Below are 15,810 nucleotides of genomic sequence, written 5' to 3' on the forward strand. Positions count from 1 at the left end.
AAGACTGATGAACAAATACAAACATTTCATAGAGCATACAATCACATTACCATGGTTGGGCTTATAAAGATCGAGACCAAATAAGATCAACATGCCAACACATCTCATAACCCCCGAGCCTCTGGTAACAACCTAGGACTGGTCAACACTAGTTGACCCAAAACCCAAAACAAGAAGCATATAGAATACACGATGCAAACACATGTTTTGGTTTTGCTAAGTTTTCAAATTTGAATTTAGAAGTCTCAGTTTACGTATTCCCAAATTATATTAAGTGGAGAAATTTCACGTTTTTCCTGACCCATGTATTTGTTTCATAGATAAAAGTTTCTCCTCAAAACTACTAGACTCCATTTGCTAATTGTACTAATAATATTTTGTCTATATAAACGTTGTTTGAAAAAGATCCCTATCACCAAACCAATAAGACTCATTGTAGATTTTAACATGAATAATCTCCAAATTTTTAACATTATCATCTTCATTAAACAACTCTAAAATTGTTTAATATATATTAAATAGTATTCAATATACATTATAAAAATTCCACTATATTAAAATCTCTTTTCTTTTAATTTTCTCTCATTTAAAAATCCATTTACTTAGATTGACTAATAATTAATTACACTTCTTCTACTATTAACTAATCTTAATTAAATTTGATTTAATTAGATTAGATAATAAACCATATAAAACTAATGCATATTAATAAGATTCTAATAAGGGAAGTTTGCAATAATATCTTTAATCCATTCCATGCTTTGGTATATTATTTTTTTCTTGTGAAATTTTAGCACAAAGAACTCTTGGTTATGGGAAATGGAGAAATATCTGTCCTTGAATAAAACAGTTTCAGTACGACGGCCATATCTCCCTAATGAACCGTTGGATCGGGCTGAAATTGAAATATGCTGGAGAGGGCCAAGTCGCAGCATCGAATAAATTCGATCACAATAAAAAGTTATGAATGACTGAGTTCGGGTCTATCCAAGGGGCAGCGATAGGGCAATTTGTGATGAATTAAAAATTTTCTCTTAAAATAATTGTTCTCTAAATTTAACCATAAAAGGGTTTATTCATACGCATCTAAAAATATAATTGATAGAAAGATTACATCTAATCATTCGAATTTTCACCATAAAATTTCTATTTTAATTCCAAATCTTGTCTTTCTAATTTAATATAAATTCGAACCCAAATCCGGTTCATATCTAATTATTTCTCCTTATTTGGATCTAGGGTTTTTCTATTGTTTTCTTCTCAACCAAATAGCATATCTAGATTCCAATTTTAAATTACAGATTCAATCATAGAGAAGTTTCAGACACATATAACAGACACGATGAAGACAGGAATGCATGATGCGGAAATAGCACAAGTAAAATCACAAGAATCTACCCAAATTCTGATGCTAATTCGCTCTTCCTCAGAAAACTCGCAGAGCAAACTCCCTTCTTCAGAGTTCTTGAGTCCTCCAATGCTCCAATTGCTCTCGACCCTCTCCCTAAGCTTCTATGAATGCCTAAATACAAAGAGCTCTCAAGAAACCTTTGGAATGCTTCTTGAAACCACTGAAAGGTGTCACCAACTAAGCATGGGTCTTTTCCAATTCTTTTTGATGAGTCATAGAATTGTAGACACCTTGTGCTTAATTGATGCACTAACCCTCGTGTTGTTGACACATGTTAATTCCCATGCAAGCTTATAACTCCAATAATTTCTATTTAAATTTTATAACTTTTATTTTAATCTTTTATAACTTTTATTATTATTATTTTATTTATTACTTTATTATTATTTTATAGTTATTATTAATTTTAATTTCTAGTTTTCTTTTATTTAAATCCTTTTCCCCAATAATTCACATTACAATCAAAATATCAAAGATCATGATATTTTATTAATCTTCTCAAATAAATAATTTATTAATTAAATCTATTTGTTAAGACTTAATTAATGGAAAATTCACCATAGACCTCCAAGATAAAATATGAAAACCCATCATAGAAAAAATCATACAAAATAAATCTAAAGGGTTAAAAATCATGAAATATGTCATCCGACACATTTGGTGGGTATTCAACTTTGATACTTTTCCTAACTCACTAGGACAAATGGTTTTTAGGTTTGGGATTTGGACTTGAGAATTTATCTCCCTTCTCTTATCATTGAGATAGTATAATAGGGTATGCTCATCCTGGCAATTCAGGGAAGTCGATACCCGGTACCTGCAACCTACAGAAAAACCATGCATGTACATACAATATATAATGCTAAGCTAAACAGACAATGGCAGGAAGTGGTGCATCGTGTAGATCCTGACTAATCAGGTGACTACGACTCCCTTCCTTAACCACATCAGAAATGCCATACAATAAGAAAACACGCACACCATACACATGCAAGTATGGGGTAAGTAACCATAATAAAACACATGAGATAATAAACCATCTAACTAATCATCAGTAATAACTGAAAACAATGTAATGATCATCATACATACATGAAATGTAAAGTCTAAATGATCTCATCATATATCAACTGAATCCTTATCATAATATCTGATAGTGTCAAAACAACACCACTAAACCATCAACATAAAACTAGTCTACATAGTCTGATAACAATTAGTCTCGAAAAGATGTGAACGAGGGTAGGCACTACAAGTCTTTCATTCCATGCTCTAGGGACTTGTTTCAAACCATATAGAGCATTGTGCAATTTACATACCATGTTCTTCTTGCTAGGGTCAATAAATTATTTTGGTTGTTCAATGTTAACTTCTTCTTCCAATATTCCATTTAGAAATACAGATTGTACATCCATTTGGTACACATTATATCCTTTATAAGAAGAATATGCAAGTAGTATTCTAACTCCATCTAATCTTGCAACTGGGGAAAATGTTTCCCATAATAGATTCCTCCTTCTTATGCATATCATTTTCATACTAGTCCACCCTTGTTCCTTATGAATTCACCTTTCTCATTTAGCTTGTTCCTAGATACTCACGTTGTTCCAATAACATTCTTGTCTTTTGATCTAGGTACCGTTGTCCAGGTATTGTTCTTCTCTATCTTCTCAATTTATTCATTCATTGGATGAATCCAATCCTCATTCTCCAAAGAATCTTTAACTAATTTAGGTTCAAACTCAAAAAGTAAACATGTATCACTTTTGAGTCTTTTCCTTGTCATAACTCTAGATTCTTTGTTACCAATAATTTGGTTAGATGCATGGTGTCTTCTTACATATTTTTCTAGTAGAGGTTCTTTTCTTCTTTCTTCCTGCATAGATTCATCTTGAAAAATGATTTCAAGGTCATTTTGTCTCTCTAGTTCAAGTTCAGGTTCAGGTCCAGGTTCTTCTTTCTCGGCATTCTCTTCCTATTGTTTGACATCTTCTCCATGTCTCTGAACATCATTTTGTTGTAGCTTAGTATTTGCATTTTGTTGCTTAAAAATTGCCTATTGCAACTCAACAATCACATTTTTTTGGTGATTGGTTTCTTTCTTCTCTTGCTCAAGTAAGTTGTTGGGAGCACCTTCATTCACATATATGAATGTGCTATAATCTTCAAGTTTTGTCTTGCATTCAACTTCATTCTTTTCCCTATATTCATCAACTCTCACATTTCACTTTCCACAACTTTGTTAGTGTTAGAATTCAAACACTTGAAATCTTTTCTCTAAGTGGAATACCCTAGGAATATGCCTTCATCACTCTTAGAATCAAGTTTTCCTTTTCTATTATCCTTTAGTGTATAACATTTTCTTCCAAAAACTTTTAAAAACTTTAAATTTGGTGCTTCTCCATACCAAAACTCAAAGGGTGTAACATTTATACCTTTCTTTGCTCGCACTCTATTCAAGGTATAAATTTTTGTACTTATAGCTTCTCTCTAGTATTTTTATGACACATTCTTCTCCATCATCAGTGCTCTAGCACAATCCATGATTGATCTATTTCCCCTTTCAACTATTCCATTTGGGGAGGGGTCCTAGGTGATGACATCTTCCTTTTAATTTCTCTACCATTGTAGAATATGTTGAATTCATTAGAGATGAATTCTCCACCTCTATCATATCTCAAGTACCTCAGACTCTTACCTATTTCCTTTTCAACTCTGGCCAAATGCCACTTAAACAACTGAAAAGTATCATATTTTTCTTTAAGAAACATCAGAATCATCATCCTAGAATAGCCATAACAAATAGAATGAAATATTTGTCTCTAGAATAGCTTTGTACACTAATAGGTCCACAAAGGTCACTATGAACAAATTCCAAAATTTCATTAGATGAATATGTCTTTCTCTTGAAACTAGATTTTGGAATTTTCTCCAATTGATATTGTTTACACATAGCATTATCAAGTTTCTACAATTTTGAAAAACCTCTCACTCTTGTCATCTTACTAATGCTTACGAAATTGTCAAAGTTCACATGAAATAGCCTCTTATGCCATAAACATATACCTTTATATTATGCAAACAAACATGACTCATCAGATAAATCTAGATGGAATAGGTTACCTTTTGTTTGATCATCACTTCCAATAAGTTCACCAACATCATCAAATATCTTAGTGTTCCTATCATGGAATTCAACCTTGTATCATGATTTTTTCAACAATGAAACAGTCAACAAATTATAGTTAAGTCCTTCAACCCAATAAACATTGTCACACTTGATGTTATTAGTCAATTGTATTGATCCTTTACCTTTCAGAAGACATTGTGCATCATTACCAAACTTAACACAACTACCCTTGTATGGTTCCATAATTTCAAATTTAATTTTATCATCAATCATGTTATGTGAACAACAACTATCAATTATACATCTATCACCTTTACCCTTATATGAGATTAATGCAGTTTTATCATCCCCATTAGAATCTTTTTCATAGAAACATAGACAACTTCTTCATCATTACTTTCAAAATCATTATCGGTTTCTTCTTTAGCAATGTAATAGGATTTCTTACCTTTGTCTTTATAGTCCTTGTTTCTTCTGTTATTTCTATCATCACTTCTTCCTTTATACTTGTTTTCCCTACTTTCATCCTTGTCTTTCCTGCCAGGGAATCTTGTAGCAATATGACCAACTTTATTAAATGAAAAATAGATTATAGGGAGTTTACCTTTTTATTTTCCTCTGCCTCTTGGAGTTACTCTAGCCATCAGTGCTTCAAGCTAATCAAGTTGATCATCAAAAACATCATTGTCACTTTTCACACATTTTCCTTTTCCTTTCTTGCTAATAACCAATAGTGATTTGAAAGCATTTTCAACAATGGTAGGGCTGAAATTATCAAAATTTGACATTTCAAAAGTAGCAAGTCTACCAATCACACCTTCTAAAGTTAGGTTATTACCAGGAGTACATCTCACTTCTTGTATTACAGAAACTCTAATAGAAAAAATAGGATGTAGAGTTCTCAATACCTTGCTTATCAAAATCTCATCATCACTCTTTCCATTTGCTCCTCTTATGGAATTTACAACGTCTTTGATTCTTCCACAATACTGGACAAAATTCTCACCTTCCATCATTCTCATTTCATCAAACTTACTTCTCAAGCTCTCTGATTTAGCTCTCAAAATGTTTATCTCCTTTATAGATTATTTGTAGTGTATCCCACATTTCCATGGAATTTTTGTAGTCTTTTATGTAATCCTCCATATATTATTGTTATGTCAAACTTGTTTAAAGGATTTCAATACTAATACAATGGTTAGAAAGTAACACTATATTTTGATATGACTAATAAAACTCACTTGCACATACAGATCATAGTTTGAATCTTATGCTAATCTAGTGACTAACCTTCATTGTCATCTTTGTCTCTGATTCACTTGGAAACCCTTCAAGAAATCACTCTTCACCTCTTCACAACTCTTCTCAATCTCTTGATCAAATTTTCCAATCAATAGCATCAACAACTGCTCCAACCACACTTGATTAGCCTTGTACCTCCTAAAATAGGTAATTATGATTTTTTTTTGCTTAAACATTACTATAGATCTTAGGGTTAGGTCAAATTGAATCCTTCCATCATTTAGTCTCTTGTTTTCTATTCTAGAAACTTCTCCAAACTTCTCCTTGAATCCTTCCATAGAAATATGGAAACATAGTTTCCCTTGATTCAAATGCTCCAAGTCATCACTCTTTATCTTCCATGCATTTTACATATTCCAAGAAATCAACTGTGTCAGCTAGAAATTATGATTTCCTCATAAAATGTTAAATGTTGTCCCTCAACCAACATTGTGATCTGATGCTCAGGCATCACCAAGTTACTCAGTCATTACCAATATTTTTTCTAGCACATATATTGATGCTCGGTCAACACTTTTTTGCTTGACACATATAGGTGCTCGGTCGACACTAGCATCACTCAACATATACTTCAAGTTACTTAATATTCTTCTCTGTTGGTAGGTTAAGCCTATGCATTTAGTCAATCTTAGATGGTCACTTCAAGGATTCAATGTAACTATCTTCCTCACTTGTAACATTATTAAATAATCACTTTATCTTGTCAAAGTCTAACTAATCAAGTTCCCATTGCAATTCCTCTCATAACTCAACCTTTCCTCTAGGTGCTTTTGTTATGTCTTCTCTCAGATCCTCTTCATCAATCATCTAGATATGACACTCAAATCAAATAGAAAACTATCTTACCAATTAGCTTTGACATGAATGACAACATAACAAGTGTTCCAATTATAGTTTCTAACACTTAATGATTAGATCTGAAGTAATTGAATTAATTAAATGCTGAATTGGTACATTTGGACCCGAGGATAACTGATTCAACCCCCCCCCCCCCCCCCCCCCCCCCCCCCAATTATTCTAAATCATTGTAACAATTGCTATCATAGCATTAGTTCTTGTAAAGAAATGTTTGAAGGTATTTAAAGGTAAAGATCAAGATGTACAAAAAGGAAGTACGAAGGTTGAACAAGGAGAACTTTGATGCATGGTAGAGTCTAATGAAGTTGCATCTGATTGGAATTGGAGAAGGAGGAATAAACTATGTGGAAGATGCATATGTAGACAGACTAAGACCTCTAATAGCTTAGCAGATGAAAGAGAAGCAAGAACACAACCATGCAATGTTGCAGATTGCATCAACCCTAAGCTATATTGAGTTTGATGACATAAAGGAGTGCACTATTACCAAGAAAATGTAGGATACACTACAAACTATCTATGGAGGAGACACAAATGTTTTGCAAGAAAAATTAGAAAGCTTGAGAGGCAAGTTCGATGAAATCACAATGACAAAAGGTGAAACCATTGCTCAATATTGTGGACGAGTCAAAAAGGTGGTAAATGTTATAAGAGGATCAAATGGAAAGATTGATCATAAAACTATGATAAAAAAGGTACTAAGAGCCCTACTTCCTATTTATGTTATTAGAGTTTCTACAATACAAGAACTAAGATGTACCCTTATTAATAATTTGACTTTGGAGGGATTAGTTGGTAGAATTACTACTTTTGAATTGTCAAACTTTGAAAATTTTATGCCTACTACTAATGAATCAACTTTCAAATCTCAACTAATTCTTAATAAGAAAGGAAATGAAAATGTATAAATAGTGATAGTGACATCTTTGATGATGAACTTTATGAGCTTGACACATTAATTGCTAGAAGACTTCCAAGAGGCAAAGAAATATTCAAAGGTAAGATTCCTATAATATGTTTTTCATGTAACAAAGTTGGACACATTTTTGTAAGGTGTCTAAATAGAGAAGACAAGGATGAAAGGAAGGAAAAAAAGTATAAAGGTAGAAGAGATGACATAAACAATAGAAGAAATAAGGAATACAAAGAAAAAGGTAAGAAATCTTGTTATATTGCTCAAGAAGAAACTGACAAAAAATTTGTCTCTGTAGCTATGAAAGAAGATTTTTATGAAGATGAGAAAACTACATTAATTTCATATGTGAGTAAAGGTGATAGATGGATAATTGATAGTGGTTGTTCACACCGCATGAATGGTGATAAAAGTAAGTTTGAAACCATGGAATAATCACTACAACATTTGGGGTCAAATTGCCATGACAATTTGTGACGATAGTGTAATTTGTGGTGATTTTCATGTTTTTTTTTACAATTTTCCCCGCCACCATCACAATACCAACGTTGGAATCATAATTTCAATGCCCATGTGAGTATTAAAAAAAAGAAACGAAAACATGACATAAATCACTCCCCATTTGTTTTGATTGTGGAGAATTGCATGTGAAAGATGGTGGAGAGCTCCGAATGAGGGTGGAGAGCTTTGAACATTGTTGTGCCCTTATGATTGGTGCATTTCATTGCTATGATCTCTACATTTCATTGTCATGCCCTTGCTCTGTGATTTCATTGCCATGCCCTTGTGATCTCTATATTTTTTTGTCATGCCCTTGCTCTGTGATTTCATTTTCATGCCCTTGTGATCTTTGTGCCCTTGCTCTATGTTTTGGTTATTGTGTCATGCCCTAGCTCTATGATTTTCTTTAAGGGCTATGTAACTATTCATTCCTTTTCCTTCTAAATAAGTATCTCTTTATATTTCCTTCTAAACATGTATATTTAGAGATGTTTTTTAAGGTGCTTATTAAATCTTAGCACAATGGAAAAATTGATACAAATGCATACATATTCTAGAATCCAAATAATGAAACAATAAAACTCACTCAATCTGTGCTAAGTGACTTATCTCAAGATCCTCTGCAAAAATAATGCAGATCAGAGAAAATGGGTAGAGTTCGCAAGAAATTTTACAAAAACATATCATAGAAGATATTTTTAGAAAGAAACTAGCCATAACCCAGTTAAATGGGTCTAGTTGTTGACTAGTTGGGTTGATTAAAAATTCATGTAGAACTATCATTAGATTAGTTATAATAAAATGAACAATCACTTGTTCCCAGCTAGCAAGATCAAATACAGTTTTCCAAGGTGATAAAATTGCATATGCAAGGAATTGAAGAATAACTTCACTGAAGAGTTGAGAGTAAGGAGTTGAAGAAGCAAGTTCTTCTTTTGTGTAAATTCCATAATCACGAGGCTCATTCCCTTGCAGAAGCCTCCACCACAATGAAATTACCTCTAAACCATGCAAAGGATGTTGAAGTGTTTCTCAACCTTGAAACACTCATATAAGCAATTGATACTTGGGATCATTGCAGGGAGACTGTGCCAATACTTGAAACACTCTTATAATCATTTGATATTTGGACTATAAATTCTCAAAGATAGTTGCAAGTGATTCCAATGTCAAAGTACCTACCACAACACTTTCCTATATTCTATCATGTGGCTCCCATAATATCCCTTATGTTGTCTAATTGTTGTTTCTATCATGCAGTCTCTTTTTAAAGCCGCTCAGTCTTCTTTTCTCTCATGCCTTAAATTTTTATTATCAAACTTTTGAATATCTGCCTCTCCCTTATCTAAATTAAACTTCACATTTACATAGGTGTTTGATCTTCGATAGCTTTCATTTCAACATTAAAGTTTTCAAGACTAGTCAACACCCTCACTTGTGGAACTCTCATGTCAAGCCCTTTTTATATTATTGCAACACCATGTTCTTGCTTCTGAGCTAATAGTTCTTCAATTTCATTTTCTTGTAAAACATTAATTTTGTTGATCAATTGTAAACTCTTAGAAAGTGCATTATTATTGTCATGTATGTATTTATGTATGTATATACATATATATATACATATGTATATGTATATATATGTGTATTTATATACATATGTATATGTATATATATGTGTATATACACACACACACACACACACACACATATTTGTGTGTCTATGTATGTATATATGTGTGTGTGTGTGTGTGTGTATAGAGAGAGAGAGAGAGATCTTGTGGATTGTGGATTATGGATTACAAACAAAAAAGAAAAGAAAACGTGACATTAATCATTTCCCATTTGTTTTGATTGATTTTGGAGAGCTACACACGAAAGAGGGTGTATAGCTTTGAACGAGGGTGAAGAGCTCTGAATATTGGTGGAGATCAGTGGAGATCTAGGATTTTGTTTCCATTCCCTTGTGATCGCTCCATTTCATTGTTGTGTCATGCCCTTGTGATCTTCATGCCCTTTCTCTATGATTTTATTCAAGGGGAGAATATGTACCTATGTAAATGTTCTTTTTTTTTGTTCCTTCTAAACATTTATCTCTTGTTCATATATAATAGCTTTGGTCAGATTCAAGGATAACTAATTATGATGATTGTATGTATATGTGCATGTATGTATCTATATTAGTTCACTACATGAATCGCTTTACATGAATACATACACACTTGCATACTAGTTGTGCTAAATTAAATTAATCATCTATGTCTTGAATTCACACAAGTAATTATCCTTGCACTCAATCAAAACTATTCATACCGATCTAAGTATGCATAAATATGTACTTACAAATTATATTATCTCTTGGTAATTGAGTAAAGATCTCATGTATAATATCGTCCATGTAATGATCTGATCCATTTTGATTACTTCATACTCTTTTTATTGAACATTTTATTTAACATAATTAGTATTACTAGAATTATACAACTACAACTAGTATTCTTGTTTATTTTATTTAATCATACACATTTAAGACTATTATTTTTCTTAAACTTAGATTGTATATTTGTTATCACTAAAACACAAACATAAATATCTTATAGTGATCTTATTTAATTTCAAGATCTTCATATTTAACGTGAAGAGTTTCCACTACTGGACATTGGAATAGATACAATGTGGAGCCACATAGCTTATGGCTTTTTACACCAAATTTTATTTTTGTTATACTTTTTGTCCTTCAAAAATATTATAGGTGAATGTTCTTATGATTTTCCATACATTTAATAATGTGTCGCTTGTCATTTGAGGTGATTTTCTATTCTGAGATAGAGATATCCATCATAAGGATGGACATGCCAATTTTGATCATCCTTCTTTCAAAGATGATTCCCTTATAAAATTAATGAAACTACTTGCAACTAACACCCTAATTTTCTACAACTTGCCTGACCAACCATTCACACAACCGTCTTCCTCCTACCCCACCATAGCATGTAACCCTTGTTTGAGGTTTATATCTTAGTCCCTCTTAGGTTTTGAACCTCATTGAACCTATTTCAAAATGGTTCCATTGGTTCAAGGAGGTTCATATGTTCGATAAGTTCAGTGTCCTAAGCAGTTTAGTGGTTTCAATATTCATAAAGCTCTTGGCTTAGATTAGAGTACTGAGATTCAAAGACTGTAATTCAGACTGAATGGTTCATATCAACTTGTGCATATGCTTTCAGATGTCTCCAGGAACATTTTGGTGTATTTTGGTCCATAATAGTCTTTGCACCACAAATCAAAATCGAAGTTCACATTTCAAAGGCCAAAGGTTTTGAACATAAAACTAGTGTTCAAAGTGTTGGTTCATTAGTCTGAATATATAGTTCAATAGTTCAAGTTTGATGATTCCAAGTAGCCCATACCATTTCAAAGGACCAAGTCCAGTGATTTGTATCTAAAAATTAGATGATATAGAAATTCAATATGAAGGAGGATTTTGCATCACAAAAAAATTATCCCATATCCAACATAAAAAGCAAGCTTCATATGGCTATCAACTCTTGTAAGATACACATGCATTGATATATATGCAATGTCTGTAATGATCAAATTTTTAGTTTTGACTTTTCAATGTAGATGGGTGGAGCCATTCAATGGAACGTTGATGAAACACACATTTAAGATAGGGGTATTCATTATACTAAGTCTTGACATCATTTGAACATGGACAACATTGATGTTGTTTACAAAAAACCCAAGAATGGAGAGTCAATGGAACCCATTGAGATTGACCATAACATCGAGTTGAGATTTGATACAAACACTTACATTTCTCTTGCAATGTGGAAGGAATTTATAGGGTATGAGAAGATAATAAAGAGCTCACAAAAAGAAGTCTTTAGGGATATTAGGCAATAGCATAATAAGCAAACAATAAATCTAGAGGCGATCACCTTCTCCCAATGCATATTCAGTGCAATCCTATCCAACATCAACATTCTCTGACTCAATACAAATAAAATCCAATATCACCATAGATGGAAATGATAGAGGGTAATATCTAGAAACAAATGTAGGAAATTATAATCAATCATTGTTTATATCTTTGAATAAAAACTATAAATAACTACAGACCTAAATTGTACTAACCTAGAATGTGCTCCATTTCCAAAAAAAGTAAAGGGATTTTGCAGATGGCATACAGTTTCTCACTCAAGGGAAAATACTTGTGCCAATGGTAGAAGAAACTTTTTTAACTAGGGGTTTTTTCATGAAAAGTGTATGATACACACACTACTACATTTGGGTATGAATTGTGATGGCAAGTCATCGCCTGAGTGACAATACCATGAATTGGCCCTTGCTAGACAGGTGTCAGACTTTTGCTGTTGCAAATTATGATGACAAGGGTGTTTGTCACAATTACAAAGGATGAAGGTGTCAACTTGGAACACACAAGGGAAAGAGTTCATCTTCTTTCCCTCCCACTTGTGATAGTAGACCATCACAATTGTGGCAATATAAGCTTCCAGTTTGTCATTGGACCGACAACTAGTTGTTGGAGCTGTCCATCACAATTGTGATGGTTGTGCGACAGACATGTTGTGGAAGTGACGATTATCTACCAATACAGTCCATCACAATTGTGATGGGGATCTAACAACAATGCTATTAGTGTGACTACTATCCGTTAGAACAAGCCATCACAATTGTCAGAAATTGTTGAATTATTAAACAAAAATTTTGTGGCAAATGAATCCCAGCTACATGAGTTAAGATCCCTTTTTAAATGTGGTTGGGAAAGGTTAGGGAAATTCAACATAATAGGCCTACACTATTTTAGTTCCATTATTTTCTTAAACTGTCACATCAAACCTTAACCATGGCTACTTATGCGTAAAATCTCCTTTCTATCCACAAGACAAATTTTGATGATTTCTCGGTAATGTAATATTCCTAACACAACCCAACACGATCAACATCTACATATGAAATGTTGATGAAAAAATATGGCACAATTGAATCCATAATATGCATCTCTCTAATACAATATTAATTTTATCATCATTATTTAGTTGTCATGGAACCATAGGTTAATAGTGAGCTTCAATTGGTTTCAAAAATAGTTTAGTATTCTCTCCTAATCGGGGCTAACCACATGAAGGTGGAAGTTCATTTGACCCCACCCCCAACCCCTAACATCTAAATTCTCCATTAACATCTAACATCTTTAAGAAAGGGTCAATATTTAAAGCACAAAAACAAGTTCCAGACCTGTAGTTTTGGTGTGTGTCATTTTTCTGTCACATCCAACATAAGATTCTTCCACTCTGAATCAAGAATGCACGTGCAACTGCATGTTATATGCATGGAAAATAGAAGGAGCTGAAAAAACCCACCACTTTCACATTTATTTTATAGGTCTATGCAAACCTCTAATAAAAATGCAAACTTGTTGGGTTTTTTCACCTCCATTTGGTGTTGTATGTATATGAAATAAGATTGCATATTGAACTATGGCATCCTTTTGCATTTCTTGAAACCAATAGATTCAAATAGTTAGTTATCATACAATCATATAAGGTTAATGTTGAGGTTCATTCGGTTTCAAGAATAGTTTAATATTCTCTACTAAGTAGGGCTAACCAAATGAAGGTGGAATCTCATTTGTTGCCCCCCCACATCTAAATTTCCTATTAACATCTAAAATCTTTAAGAAATAATCAATCTTTAAAGTACCTAGAATGTCCTCATCACCTTCTGCTACTCTCAGGGAAGTCCATCATCATTTCTCACAAGAAATTCATCATAATTCTTTAGTGTTTCTTGTACATCTAACACAGGTACATCTAGAAATGTTCTCATCGCCTCCTACATAAAATGAATCCAATATTACAAAATGCCCCCAAAGGTAAAATAGTTCAAGTGAAATAAACACATGAAAAATGAGAGAGAAAAAGATAAATATATTTTTACCAAAAGGCATTTCAATCGCATCTGTAACCATGCTACATGTTGAGTGATTTTTATTGTTTTTCTGTTGTGCTAAGATCTCTTTGTTTATATACATACATATATACATATACATATACATATGTATATATATGTATATACATACATACATACATACATACATATACAAAGATCACAAGGGCACATAAATGAGATGCAGAGATCACACAGGCATGACAATGAAATGCAACAATCATAAGGGCACATACATACACACGCGTGCACACACACACACACACACACACACATATACATAATATATGTATGTATATATACAGAGAGATTGTTTTTAAGGTACTAAGTGACTTACCTCAAGATCCTTCACAAAAATAATGCAGACTAGGAAAAATGGGCAGAGTTTACGAGAAAGTTTACAAAAACATATCATAGTAGATATTTTTAGAAAGAAACAAGCCATAACCCAATTAAATGGGCCTAGTTGTTGATTAGCTGGGTTGATTAAAAATTCCTGTAGAACTATCATCGAATTAGGTACAATAAAATGAATGAGATGCAGAGATCACAAGGGTACGAAAATGATATGTAGAGATCACAAGGGCATGACAATGAAATGCAGTGAGCACAAGGGCATGACAATGAAATACTAGATCTCCACTGATATATACATACATAAATGCATGCATACATACATACATATATAAATACATCTACATACATACATACATATACACATACATTCATATACATGTACGTATGTATGTATGTAGAGAGATCTTTTTTAAGGTGCTTATTACATCTAAGCACAATAGAAAAGTTGATTCAGCTACATACATATTCTATAATCCAAATAATAAAACAATAAAACTCACTCAATCCGTGCTAAGTGACTTACCTAAAAATCTTGCACACAATTAATGCATAGTTAATTAGGAATGTGTATATATATAATGTATGTATGTAGGGGAAATATAATGCCCATTAACAATGACATTAACTCTGCCCATTTTCTTGTTTTGTATATATATATATATATATATATATATATATATATATATATATGTATGTATGTATGTATGTATATTCATACATACATACATACATACATACATACATACATCTACATCCTTTGCATGGTTTAGAGGTAATGTCATTATGGTCGAGGCTTCTGCAAGGGAATGAGCCTCGTGATTATGGCATTTACACAAAACAAATGGGGAATGATTCATGTCTTGTTTTCTTTTCTTTTTTGTTTATTTTAGGTAATCCTCTATATGGCCTATAGTAATATATGTATTGCATATGTATTTTCTTTTTCATTACAGCAGCAGCAGTAGATACTTGGGATCCTCATAGGGAGAGTGTGTCAATACATGCATGGTTACATACTTGGCTTCCATTGTTGGGCCAGCGTATGGAGCCTTTATATCAGACCATTCACTATAAATTGGAGAATATACTTCATGCCTATCATTCAAGTGATGCATCTGCTTATGCAATTTTATCACCTTGGGAAATTATATTTGATCTTGCTAGCTAGAAATAGCTAATTGTTCGATTTATTGTACCTAATCTGATGACAATTCTATAGGAATTTGTAATCAACCCAGTTAATCGGAAAGTAAACCCATTTAACTAGGTTATGGCTTGTATACATATGTATATATGTATATACATACATACATACATACATATATACATACATACATAAATACATACATATATACATATACATAAATA

Source organism: Cupressus sempervirens, chromosome 10 (assembly GCF_028749045.1).
Source record: "Cupressus sempervirens isolate cs-2001-9-10 chromosome 10, ASM2874904v1, whole genome shotgun sequence".
Lineage (NCBI taxonomy): Eukaryota > Viridiplantae > Streptophyta > Pinopsida > Cupressales > Cupressaceae > Cupressus > Cupressus sempervirens.